The following is a 12,576-nucleotide window of genomic DNA, read 5'->3' as shown; positions in this document are numbered from 1 at the left end:
TGCTACATTTCTGGGTCTTCCCAACTGACGGTCTGCTGATCAGCTCTTTAGAGGCTGTGTATTAGATGGCAGAAAGGACACCTAGCCTACATATTCCCTTGACTGACTATGCGTTGGTTTGAACAAGTTGAGGTACCGGATGTTAATACTCGGGCTCAGGAAAGTTTATGATCTAATCATAGGAGTACTATGTTACGATATGGATCCGCTAGGACAGTCTGAAGGTTTTATGTTTATTTGTTTATGTTACGGATAGGATTGTGATTATCAGCGCACAGCCTGCGAGCTTGTATTATGTTCTACTGTGACTGCAGTTGCTCTGTACCTGTTCTGTATTTCTTTTGGAAAATGAAAAAACGAATACAAATTTATATTGGGAAAAAAAATAAAATATATAATAAAATCTTTAAAAAAATGTGAGGTATGTATTCACTTTTTGTGAGATACTGTGCGTGTATATATATATATATATATATATATATATATATATATATATATATATATATATATATATATATATATAGTGCCTTGAAAAAGTATTCATACCCTTTGAAATTTTCCACATTTTGTCATGTTACAACCCAAGATGTAAATGCTTTTTATTGTGATTTTATGTGATAGACCAACACAAAGTGGCACATAATTGTGAAGTGGAAGGAAAATGATAAATGGTTTTCAAAAACTTTATTCAGCCCCCCCGAGTCAATACTTTGTAGAACCACTCCTAAACTATACAGGTTTACCTATTACCTATAGGCAAGCCTCATTAGATGTACTTCCTCTTTAAGGTTAGGCAAGATTTGGAGCCAGGTTTAATCTTGTCTGGGAAAAACAATCTTGAGGTAAAGCACTCATATTTTCCCTTTATAATGCTTGGTATCACCAAGCTGTATATAGAAGTGTGATATTGAAAGAAAACTCTGCTGAAAAACATGCCAAACCAACGAGAATATCACGAGGAGTATGAACAATATTAACATATAAATTAACACAATGTACAAGCCAACAAAATTGCTTGGGGCATTAAGCTGTATCACACTTTTGGTGCTTGAGGGGATAACTTAAAAAAAAAGCCAATCCTAATATATTACCATTAGCTATATAATCTGATTCTACACATTTAAAAACAAGAGATTTTATATTTAGTCTCAAACTAAAATACAATGAGAGGCAAAGCCGGTTCTACAGCTCCCCTAGGCCAGCTGATATATGGTACTTCTCCTCCCTTCCCCATCGATGTTATGTTTCTTCTCCTTCCTCTGTTTAATAATCACCAACAATAGGAAATATACAGCATTTTACTAGGATAAGTAAGGACGTATATTACTTCCTTAATAACATCCAGTTTATTGAAAGAAAAGTAAGAAGAAACTTGAATAGGAAGTCACAGCTCCCAATTAATATGCAATACAAGACAATCGCAAGAATAAGTCGACGTCAAACAGTGTTACAAACGGAGACAGTTGAACGTATCGATTACTACTACATGACATTCAAAAATGCAGCAGCCAGCATTCTATGCATTAAGGTGAAAAACTTTCTGTAGCGCAGCTGCCCCGACGGGTACGATCACAGCTGCTCAAACCCCTGTCTCGTGTCCTCATTGGATAGATTGATAGCTGCGGGAGCCATTGGCTCCCGCTGCTTTCAATAAAATCCAGTGACACAGGAGACGGGGGGCTGGACCAAGTCCTGCTGTCTGTGTCAATAGACACAGGAGCAGGACTCAGGAGTGCGCCCACACGAGTGCCCCCATGGGATGTGGCTCTCCGTGGGGGCACTCAAGAAGTAGAGGAGCCGGGAGCGCCACTGGGGGACCCCATAAGAGGAGGATTGGGGCCGCTTTGTGCAAAATCCTTGCACAGAGGAGGTAAGTATAACATTTTTGTTATTTGAAAAAAAAAATTAACCTTTACAAACCCCTTTAATAAAGGTACAAGGAGTTTTAGCTGATTTTGTGGCTCTCGCCTTTTCACTTTTTTGTGACTGTGGGCTCATGTCACAAACAGTTCTTTTACTCTTAAAATCTGAGATAAAAAAACTCCCTCTCCCCCCCCCTTTTTTTATTGTTACTAGATAGTAACAAATAGTAAAAAATTTTGTTGAAATCTGTTAAAATTCTTTCTATTCATTTTCTAATGAATTTCAACTTCTCAGAAGAAAAACGATTGACCGATTTGAATTCCATGTGAGGAAATAGCTGGTTGTTAAGCAGTGGGCCAAGAAGCCAGCTGCCTATGTCCTTTATATTTATGAGTCATCATCTGTCAGCGGGGTCCCCTAATGACAGATGGATGTAAAGATAAATGCTGGCAGCACTTGGCCGACAATAGAAAAATGTTAAAAAGAATGGTGTAGGGTCCCCCCAAGTCCATATTAGGCCCTTCAGGTCTGGTATGGATTTTAAGGGGAACCCCATGGCAATTTTGTTTTTAAGCGTGGGGTCCCCTCGAATTCCATAGCTGACCCTTATCCGAACATGCAGCCAGGCAGTTTAGGAAGGGGGGGGAAACAAGTGATGGTCCTTCTCCCTCCTGAACCATACCAGGCCACATGCCCTCAACATGGTTTCGGTGGGTGCTTTGGGGCAAGGAGACTCTGATATGGACTGGGGGGGGGGCCCTATGCCTTTTTTTTTTAACATTTTCCTATTGCCGGACAATTACTGTCATTCTTTAGTTTTACATTCATCTGTCAGTGGGGAAGCCCACTGACAGATGACGATTCATGGTTGTTAAGGATGCGGGCAGCTGGCTTCCCGGCCCTCTTCACACAGAATTCGAATCGGTCGATCGTTTTCCAACTCATCTGAATTCTAATCGTTCTGAAAAGTTGGAATTCATTTGAAAAAGTTTAAATGAAACTAATTTTAACAAAAATAAATAAAATTTTATGAAAAAAGAAACTAAACTAAACAAATTTCGAAACCAAACTAAGCAAATCCCTAACGAAATGAAATTAGTAACATAACAAATCCTACAGTAACAAAACCAAATATTTTTTCCGTTCTGCACATGTCTACCAGAAATTATGTCATCTGAGTGCATGCATATGTCTTACAATGGGTGCCCACATCTCTAGGAGGGGCCATTCACTTAGAGGGACTATATAAAGGAGGGATACTTCACTTCCTGTCAAACTGCACAGAATGCAAGAATTTTTTTTTTGTGGACCCTTTGGCTATTGGTCCTCTGTTGAATGGTGATTAAATATTAATTAGTTAATTTATTTTCATGTATTTCTTTTATATAATTTAGCCAATGATATATCTGTACAGGGCCTAGCTGTAGAAATTATGGGGCATATCCACACACATCTGCGTGGGCGCAGAGTATGTGAGATACGCTACGCCGCTGTAACTTACCTTTCTTTTCTTTGAATCCTGAAAGAATTTGCGCTGTAAGTTTCGGCGGCGTAGTGTATCTCTCGCGGCGTAAGGGCGTTGAATTCAAAATGGGGGGGTAGGGGCGTGTTTCATTTAAATGAAGCGCGTCCCCGCGCCGAACGAACTGCGCATGCCCCGTCCGTCAAAACTCCCAGTGTGCATTGCTCCAAATGACGTCGCAAGGACGTCATTGTTTTCGACGTGAACGTAAATGGCGTCCAGCCCCATTCACGGACGACTTAAAAATGTGAAATTACGCCGGCGTATGAATAGATATGCCGGCGTACTTTCTTTGTGGATCTTCCCCTATGTTTTTCAAGGTCCCTCATGAATGTCTTGTCCTATAATGGAGATATAGTGGTCCTTGAATACGCCCCCTGGAGGTTTGTGGGATATGGAATTTGTAAGTACAATGTAATACACTTCTTGGCCCGGATTCACGTAGAATGGTGTATCTTTGTGCGGGTGTAACGTATCCTATTCACGTTACGCCTCCGCAACTTTGAAAGGCAAGTGCCGTATTCTCAAACGAAAGTTGCGGCGGCGTAGCGGAAATAGGCCGGCGTAAGCCTGCCTAATTCAAATGTGGTAGATGTGGGCGTGTGTTATGTAAATTTTATGTGACCCCACGTAAATGATGCTTTTTACGAACGGCGCATGCGCTGTCTGTGAAAGTAACCAAGTGTGAATGCTTCAAATTAACCCGCAAGAAGCCAATGCTTTCGACGTGAACGTAAATGACGCCCAGCCCTATTCGTGAATGACTTACGCAAGCGACGTAAATTTTTTAAAATACTTAACATTGGTACGCCTCATATAGCAGGGGTAACTTTACTCCGGGAAAAACCTAATGTAAACAGCGTATCTGTACTGCATCGGCCGGGCGTACGTTCGTGAATTCGCGTATCTAGCTGATTTACATATTTCTAGGTGTAAACCAGCGTACACGCCCCTAGCGGCCAGCGTAAATATGCAGTTAACATCCGACGGCGTAAGAGACTTACGCCGGTCGGATCGAATAGAAATCTATGTGTAACTGATTCTAAGAATCAGGCGCATAGATACGACGGCTCAGACTCAGAGATACGACGGCGTATCTAGAGATACGCCGTCGTATCTTCTTTGAGAATCTGGGCCCTTGTAATTTGTTAAAGCACAGATTTGTGGACAACACATTATGGAGAGTCCATTTTTTTTATTTTGGAAATCTTTTTTATTTTATTTAGAAAAACACATAGACAATACAAACGTACAATAGCACAGCCAACATCTGGCTTACAACACGGCCGGGACCCACGCAGGGGTCGCAAGGTAGCAGTACAGAGCCAAGATATGTTAGAGAATTTGCAACTACCATAATAAACCATCATCAATGAGGTGGTATGGCTCAAGCTCCAGGGGTAGGATGATAATGAACTAGCTCACCTACGTTGTTGTGCTAACAGGGGACGGTTTAGCAAGACATCAAGCTATGTTATCAGAAATCAAAGAAGCCTCCTAATCTGCTGCCACAGTGGAGGGTTCCGCAAACCATTTAGACCAATGGAGAGTTCTTTACTTTGCAGGGTGGTACCCTATACATCCCCTACAAAAATTATAATCCAAAAATTCTGGAAATGTGTTGGATACCCGATTCCATTAAGCAAGCGTATCTGTGGCAAACTAGAGCTATTTAATGCAGAGGTTTTGGGGACTAACCCCTCAATATGTAGATGTAAATTGATGTCAACCGCATAGAGGCCAAATTGTGACCAATTGTTTTCACTTTGTGGTTTTAAAGTTTGTATTTCATCTAATTAAATATTAAAGATGAAATTTTAATGAAATATGTTTTTCTTTAGTTAGTTTGGTAGGCTTCAAAGTCCCATAAGAGGTTATTTGAATTTTTCTATAAGGTATATTTGCTTTCAAAGAATAAATCACCTCTAATGTTGAGTGACTTACAGTATGTGTGTGGATGTTGCTGCATTATATAAAACTATTGGTTTTGTTTTCTACATTTGAATGGAGAAAGGTTGGGAAACACATGACTTTAGGTCATGTGCAATTAAATGTATCATCTTCACCTTGAATTTGGTTCACACTGTGAAAAATCACCAGGCATTAAGCAGATATTAATAGAGAGTATGAAAAATTACCCTGTCGCAGCACACCCACAGTGTTCGCTGTTCTCCTGAAAGTTTTGCTGTGAAGCAGAACCTTACTTTAAAGCGGGGGTTCACCCAAAAAAAAAAAATTTAACATTACATTTAGCCGAGTTGTCAGAATGACAATCGGCTGTTTTTTTTATTTTATCCCCGTACAAACCGTATTTTCACCGCCGCTTCCGGGTATGTCTTCTGCGGGACTGGGCGTTCCTAATTGTATTACAGGCTTCCGACGGTCGCATACTGCGCATCACAAATTGCCGAAAGAAGCCGAACGTCGGTGCGCAGGCGCCGTATAGAGCCGACTCGCAGTCCATTTTTTTCGGCAACTCGTGACGCGCTGTATGCGACGGTCGGAAGCCTGTCAATCATATAGGAACGCCCAGTCCCGCAGAAGACATACCCGGAAGCGGTGGTGAAAATACGGTATGTACAGGGATAAAATAAAAAAAACAGCCGATTGTCATTCTGACGCTTTAAAGTATATTTATGGTCAAAATGTTAAATGATAATATTCATATCCTTATTGTATTCCAATTATATCTAGCCTACTTCTATTAATCTGAATGGTCTTGAAGTTTGTAAACTTACTGTGTAAAGATTCCCACACATTTATTTCCTTGCATTCTGCACAGAGCTTGCCTTCTGAACTAAAGAGGTACTGAGGAGGGGTTTCAGGTGGCGAAGTCAGTACAGGAATCACTGCTTGCCCATAGAAAGGTACCATGGGATATGTAGTCCTTAGAAATGAAACTAAACAGCAGAAGAGAAGCTGCAAAACATGCAGGGAATCCAGGAAGTTGCGGGAAGAGATGGCCATCAGACAGACAGCACTAGCAATATTAAAGAAGATTTTTCAAGTAAACTGATATTGGATTGGCAAATATAACTATTGTTTGTGTTTTTTTACAATGCTGATGTTATAAAATAAAAATCATTGGTGATATGATCTCAGAGTGCTTGTTGCTTTGCTGTTATGATGATCCAATGGCTTCCATACTTACTTGTTGTTTGTTATGACCCAAAATAAATATGCACATCATCTTTACTTGCTGCATAATTGTTCTCATGGTCAAAGACTGGAGAGTATTGAAAATAGAGGATTGGCATGACAGTAACATTTTAAGCACAAAGGACAGCAATGGCAGCCTACCTATTTGCTAAATAGATAATGTTGTAGATTGATGAGAACGAAAAAACAATAGATGTGCTGTTGTTGTCACAATTGTTTAGCAAGCGACCAATCCCTAGGAAGAATTTCTTACTTTTGGACTATGGTTTCTTTCCACAGTCCAGAAACTGATGCCGCGTACACACGATCATTTTTTGGCATGAAAAAAAAAAACAAAGTTTTTCGGCATGTAGAAAAAACAATGTTTTTCCAACTACATCATTAAAACGACGTTGCCCACACATCATCGTTTAAAAAAATGCTCTAGCAAAGCGCGGTGACGTACAATACGTATGACAGCACTATAAAGGGGAAGTTCCATGCGGATGACGCCACCCTTGGGGCTGCTTTAGCTGATTCCGTGTTAGTAAAAGACATTCACGCTTTTCTGTCTGTTACAGCGTGATGAATGTGCTCACTCCATTATGAACAGTAGTTTTACCAGAACGAGCGCTCCCATCTCATAACTTGCTTCTGAGCATGCGCAGGTTTTTAACGTCATTTTAGCCCACACATGATCATTTTTTACAACCGGAAAAATGACACAGTTTAAAACGTCGTTAAAAAATGCAGCATGTTTGAAAAAAAAAATAGTAGTTTTTCAAAACCCGAAAAATAATGTGAAGCCAACACACGATCATTTTAAATTACATTTTTTTAAAACAACGTTTTTTTCATGCCGAAAAAAAGATTGTGTGTACGCGGCATGAAAGGTTAATTGGCTTCTACATAAACTGACTGTAATGCGTTGGTGTGCTTATTGCAGAGATATAAGCAGATACTAAATGGGTCTTTGTAAACGGTTCTGTATAAATGTTCATTTTAGAGGATTAAAATGACAATTTTCTTTTGTGGTCAAAAACTAGGCATTGCAAATTTTTAAGCTCTACCCAGCAGTGAATCTCTGGCATTTAACAGGTGGAAGCTAATGCTCATCAGGGACTCTGAAAGTCTAAGGATCTCATTTTTAAAGTAACAGTATACAGTAGCCTTACCAAACATTTAGGACTCTGAAGCCAGCTCATTATTTTACTATTAAAAAGCTGTCAGTAAGACATAGGGGTTGATTTACTAAAGGCAAGTAAAATCACATGAACAGCTCTCCTTTAAAGTGTTTGTTAGCCCAAAATAAAATTATGTAGATTAAAGAAGATTATACAGGACAGATTAAACTGTAAAAAAATAACTATACCTACCACTTCCTGTATGCCCTCTCTAAACAGAACACGATAACCAGGGCTGCTCCGCCCTGATCACTGTGGTCAAAGTGCCTCCCTCCATTATAGGCTGCCTGCTCTGCTCTTCTCTCTCCCCTCCCCCTTCTTGCCTGTCATCCCCCTCTGTGTCTGTCTCCAGCCCCGCCACTATTCTTGTAAACTAAATTTAAACAATTTTCACTGCCAGCCTTTCTATTAGAGGCTGGCATAGCACACTATGTCAAACGTTTAAAAAAATGAGCACTGTAAATACCAAATTTGAGCTGCCGGTCACGTGACTCGCGGCCGCTTTACAGCTCCAATACACAGCTTCTGCAGAGGAGACAAGCGGCCATGTTAACATCCCCGGCTGACGTCAGAGGGAGATCATGGCCCCTTCCTCAGAAGCAATGTATCGGAGCTGAAAAGCGACTGCAAATGATGTGACTGGCCTGAAGACAGCTCAAATTAGGTATTTACAGTGCTCATTTTAAAATGAATGATATAGTGGGCTATGCCAGCCTCTAATAGAGGGGCTGGCATAGACTTGTATAGATGGGTTAACAAACCTTTAATTGATGGAGTTCCTTCTGCTGTGTTAAGCACACTGCAGCCTGCATTTTATGAATGTAAAACGGAAAACGCATAGTGATCGTCACTCTCCTTTATGAATGGACCCCTTAAGCCAGCCATAGATGGTTTGAATTGTAGCCAGTTCTTGCTGAACCAGTCGAGATTTGAACCATCTATGGGCAAGGTGATTGTACCCAAGTCAAACCATATATCTACAACCAACATGTTGTATTTTTACATGCGATTATTGTCAAGGACTATAATCGCTAGCAATAATCATTGTGTTCTCCCAGTAGGGATGGCTCCCCTGCCAGGAGAACACAACAGCTCCACGGAAGGGATTCCTCTACCAACACTGACTGTCAGGGGCGAATCAGCAATTTTCTTTCCTGCAGCCCGTGGTTGCAGGAAAGAAAATTACCGGTATATCATCTATGGCCTCACTCAGTGTTCAGGTACTGCTGCAGCTCATAGTCAAGTGCAGATAACCAGGTATTATAAGGGATTATTGGTAATTTCTCAACACTTCTCCTTTAATGATTTACATAAACATATGAATGCTGCAAAAATGCTAAACAGCAGCATGTTCAATCTGATGTCCATTTAATACAACACGACATCTACGAAACGCTTGGTCAAATTTTGTACTTATGGAAATGAATAATGCAGTCATCCTGGCATTACTGGGTACACAGTAAAAATAAAGCTTTAATATAATAGGAGATGGCTTTAATTGGATTGTCATAAAGAGACTTGTGTAAGAAGAAAGGGATGTCTTTGTGATATAATAATAATCTCATTAGGAAATGTTGAGGGACTTGTTTGTAAGGGCACTGAACATCATCTGTACAAATCAGATGTTAACTCCCAGCTGTGGGCTTCTTCCAGTACGCACACATGCTCTCCTTTATAGCTCTGTTCTTTTTGTTTCTCTAAATAAGAATAATTAGAAACTGTTATATTAGATGTAAAATATATACAGGAAATAAACCAGTCAGGCATGCTCAGTTAAACAGAACAACAAATAAGGGGGACATTTGGAGATACAAAGCAACTAATCAAATTAGAATTCATAACAAAAGATGACTTCTAATTTGTTACCACTGGTACACTTTGCATACTTCAGAAGAGGATCAGAATTAAATACGAGCTGCTGATTGGTTGGCTCCTTCTTAACAATTATTCTTTAACCCTTTCGACACCAGAGGACATCGATACCAGGTCAAATTGAAACATTTCAGCATGTGACAATTAACTTAAAGTGGTTGTAAACCTCATATATAAAAATAAACACTAAGGCCTCGTACACACGACCGAACATGTCTGCTGAAACTGGTCTGCGGACCAGTTTCAGCAGACATGTTCGGTCATGTGTACGGCCGACCGGACTGGATTCCCGGCCTAGCGGACAGGTTTCCAGCGGACAAATGTTTCATAGCATGCTATGAAACATGTCCGCTGGAAGCCTGTCCGTTGGACATGTTCGGTCGTCTGTACGACTCACCGGACATGTCCGCTCGGCCGAAAGCCCTCGCATGCATCGAAGTGATTCGACGCATGGGTGGAAGCATTGACCTTCCAGGGTCGCGCACGTCGCTGCATCATCATCGCGGCGACGGGGCGCGACCACGTCACCGCGTTCGCTGTCCACGGGAAATTTGGTCTGATGGTGTGTACAGCCATCAGACCAAAATCTGCCAGCGGACATGTCTGATGAAAACGGTCCGTGGACCGTTTTCATCGGACATGTCCCGTCGTGTGTACGAGGCCTATGAGCAATTTCTGTCTGTTGCCTCGTTTCTCTGCTATCAGCATGAGTCTCTTCTGACAAGTTTTCCTGACACCAAGAGAAAAGTGGTGATGGGGAGGGAGGGCGTTTTTTTTTCTCCCTTCAGCCAGTTCTCAGAGCTCTTCTCTACAGTGTGAAGTTTCAGCTCTCCGCCCCCATTTTTTTCTGGACTCTCAGACAAGCTTTAGATTTGCACATGGCTCGAAGGTGGGGTGTAATTCTCTCTCAACATGGCCCAAGTACTGTCTCTTCAGATACTTGACCCCAGCCTGAATCTGACTTCCTCTGAGCAATCCACAGGGCCTTCAGCCACACAGCGTTCCTCCTGCTAATTTAGGGAGAAATTTTCTGCCACAAATGGTTGTTGGAAGAAACACTTCAAGAGGCTGCAGTTTGAGGGAGAAAAAACGATTTGGTTCCTGCTTGGATAAGGACATCAAGAATGTCACTTCAAAGGGTCACAAACTGTAGTCCTCTATGAGAAATTCTTTCAGGGTTTTTACTTCAACCTTTTTACAGTTCCTAAGCCATATTGTTCTGACTCCGATTGTTGTGATAGCGATATATCTATTGCTGAGACCTCTATGCCTGGCCTGAATAAGCAGATATACTCACTGCGGACAATCCTTGTCAGACAGCTGAACTCGTCAATACCGATTCATTCAAAAGAGGTGTTTATTCTTTAACTTCAGGGGTTACAGCAGATAACAGGAACAGCAGATGAATGATGATAGTATTGTGCGGTCAAAAGATGATGCCTTTCCTACGTACTGTGCAGATTACATGAGTGTCCTTGTTACATGTGGCTGCTAGCTGAGGCAATGACACAGGAAGTACTGCACACAGGAAGCAGGGAGGGGCATACATACACTGAAAATATGTCGTAACTCATAAAGAATCACAGAAAAAACATGTGCATTGCAACAAAGGGCCACTAGATGGCAGCATAGGATAACACATAGATTTAGCTATGAGAAAATAGTTAAGCAAACCACACTATATAAACTCTATCTATATAACAATGCTAATATTAAATGAGGCTATGCATCTCATATTCTATGCCCCAATTGGGGCAGCACACTCCCCGTCTGGCATGATAATGCCACTATTTACAAAATACAACAGTAGTTATGCAAATAAACAACAGCGCAATTTGCTTGATGTCTTGAAAACCTGAAAGACATAATGGAGAACATGCATATAATGCAACAACAACTAGAATATAAGGCTTCAAGTTGTGACAACTAAAGTTCCAGATATTTCCTTCTCGAAGTCGCCGGTAGGATCCAACAGCATACAGCATACAGCGGTAGGATCCATACAGCATACCCAAGTAAGTTCAGCCTCCAAACGGCAAGAGCAAAATGAGTTCCGTGATAGGTCTGATGAAAATCTTTACAGTCCCTATAATCCAAAGGCCTGCAACTCTTATGGCTCCCTCTGTGAAGTGTCTACCTTGGTGTTTCACCCTTTCATGGTAGTGCCGTATGAGCAAAGTGGTGATGTGATGGCGAGCAGGTATAGGCGTCCACCAACCCTTAACGTGCCATCATTGTCAATGAATGAGTTCAGGTTAGCAATTGGACTGTTTTTTGGAATGTCCCCCTTGTCACGGATACGTCTGATTTCTGAGCCAAAGACATCCTGTTGTACACTGCGTATTACGATCAGTTCAGCTTCAGCAATGTCTTTTGCAGAAAGAAGCCTTTGGCACATGTGCCAACCTTGACAGTGAGCATCTGTGAGCTTCGTGTGAAAGCAGTGTGCAATATGAACTAACCTCGCGGTGGTGCGTACCAGCCTTGTCCACTTGGAGAAACGTTCAAAGCGCTGACAGCCCAAGGCACGTCTTTGTTCAGTTCTGTTGACAAGGGTTTTAACTTCAGGACGAACCTCTGGATCCTTGTCGGGTTCTAGAAGACTGAAGACGTCAGCCGTGATTTCTTCTGGATCAGTCAGCAAGAATTCAGGACCTGTTAACCAAGAAGAATTTACAAAGGCACTCGCAGACACTGGCCTGGTGCCATGATCTGCAGGATTAATTTCAGATGGAACATAATGCCATTGTTCAGGTTTAGATGATTTTCTTATTCTTTCTACACGGTTGCTGACATAGACATAGAAACGTTTAGTCTGGTTGTATATGTAGCCCAGAACAACCTTGCTGTCTGTGTAGAATTTGATGTCATCTATCTGAATGTCTAGCTCACGCAGTATGAAATCTGCAATCTCTACAGCTAGCACAGTCCCACAAAGTTCAAGCCTAGGAATTGTGTGTTCAGGCTTGGGTTCTAACTTAGCTTTCCCAAACAGAA

Source organism: Rana temporaria, chromosome 3 (genome assembly GCF_905171775.1).
Source record: "Rana temporaria chromosome 3, aRanTem1.1, whole genome shotgun sequence".
Lineage (NCBI taxonomy): Eukaryota > Metazoa > Chordata > Amphibia > Anura > Ranidae > Rana > Rana temporaria.
This window is presented reverse-complemented; position numbering follows the sequence as displayed.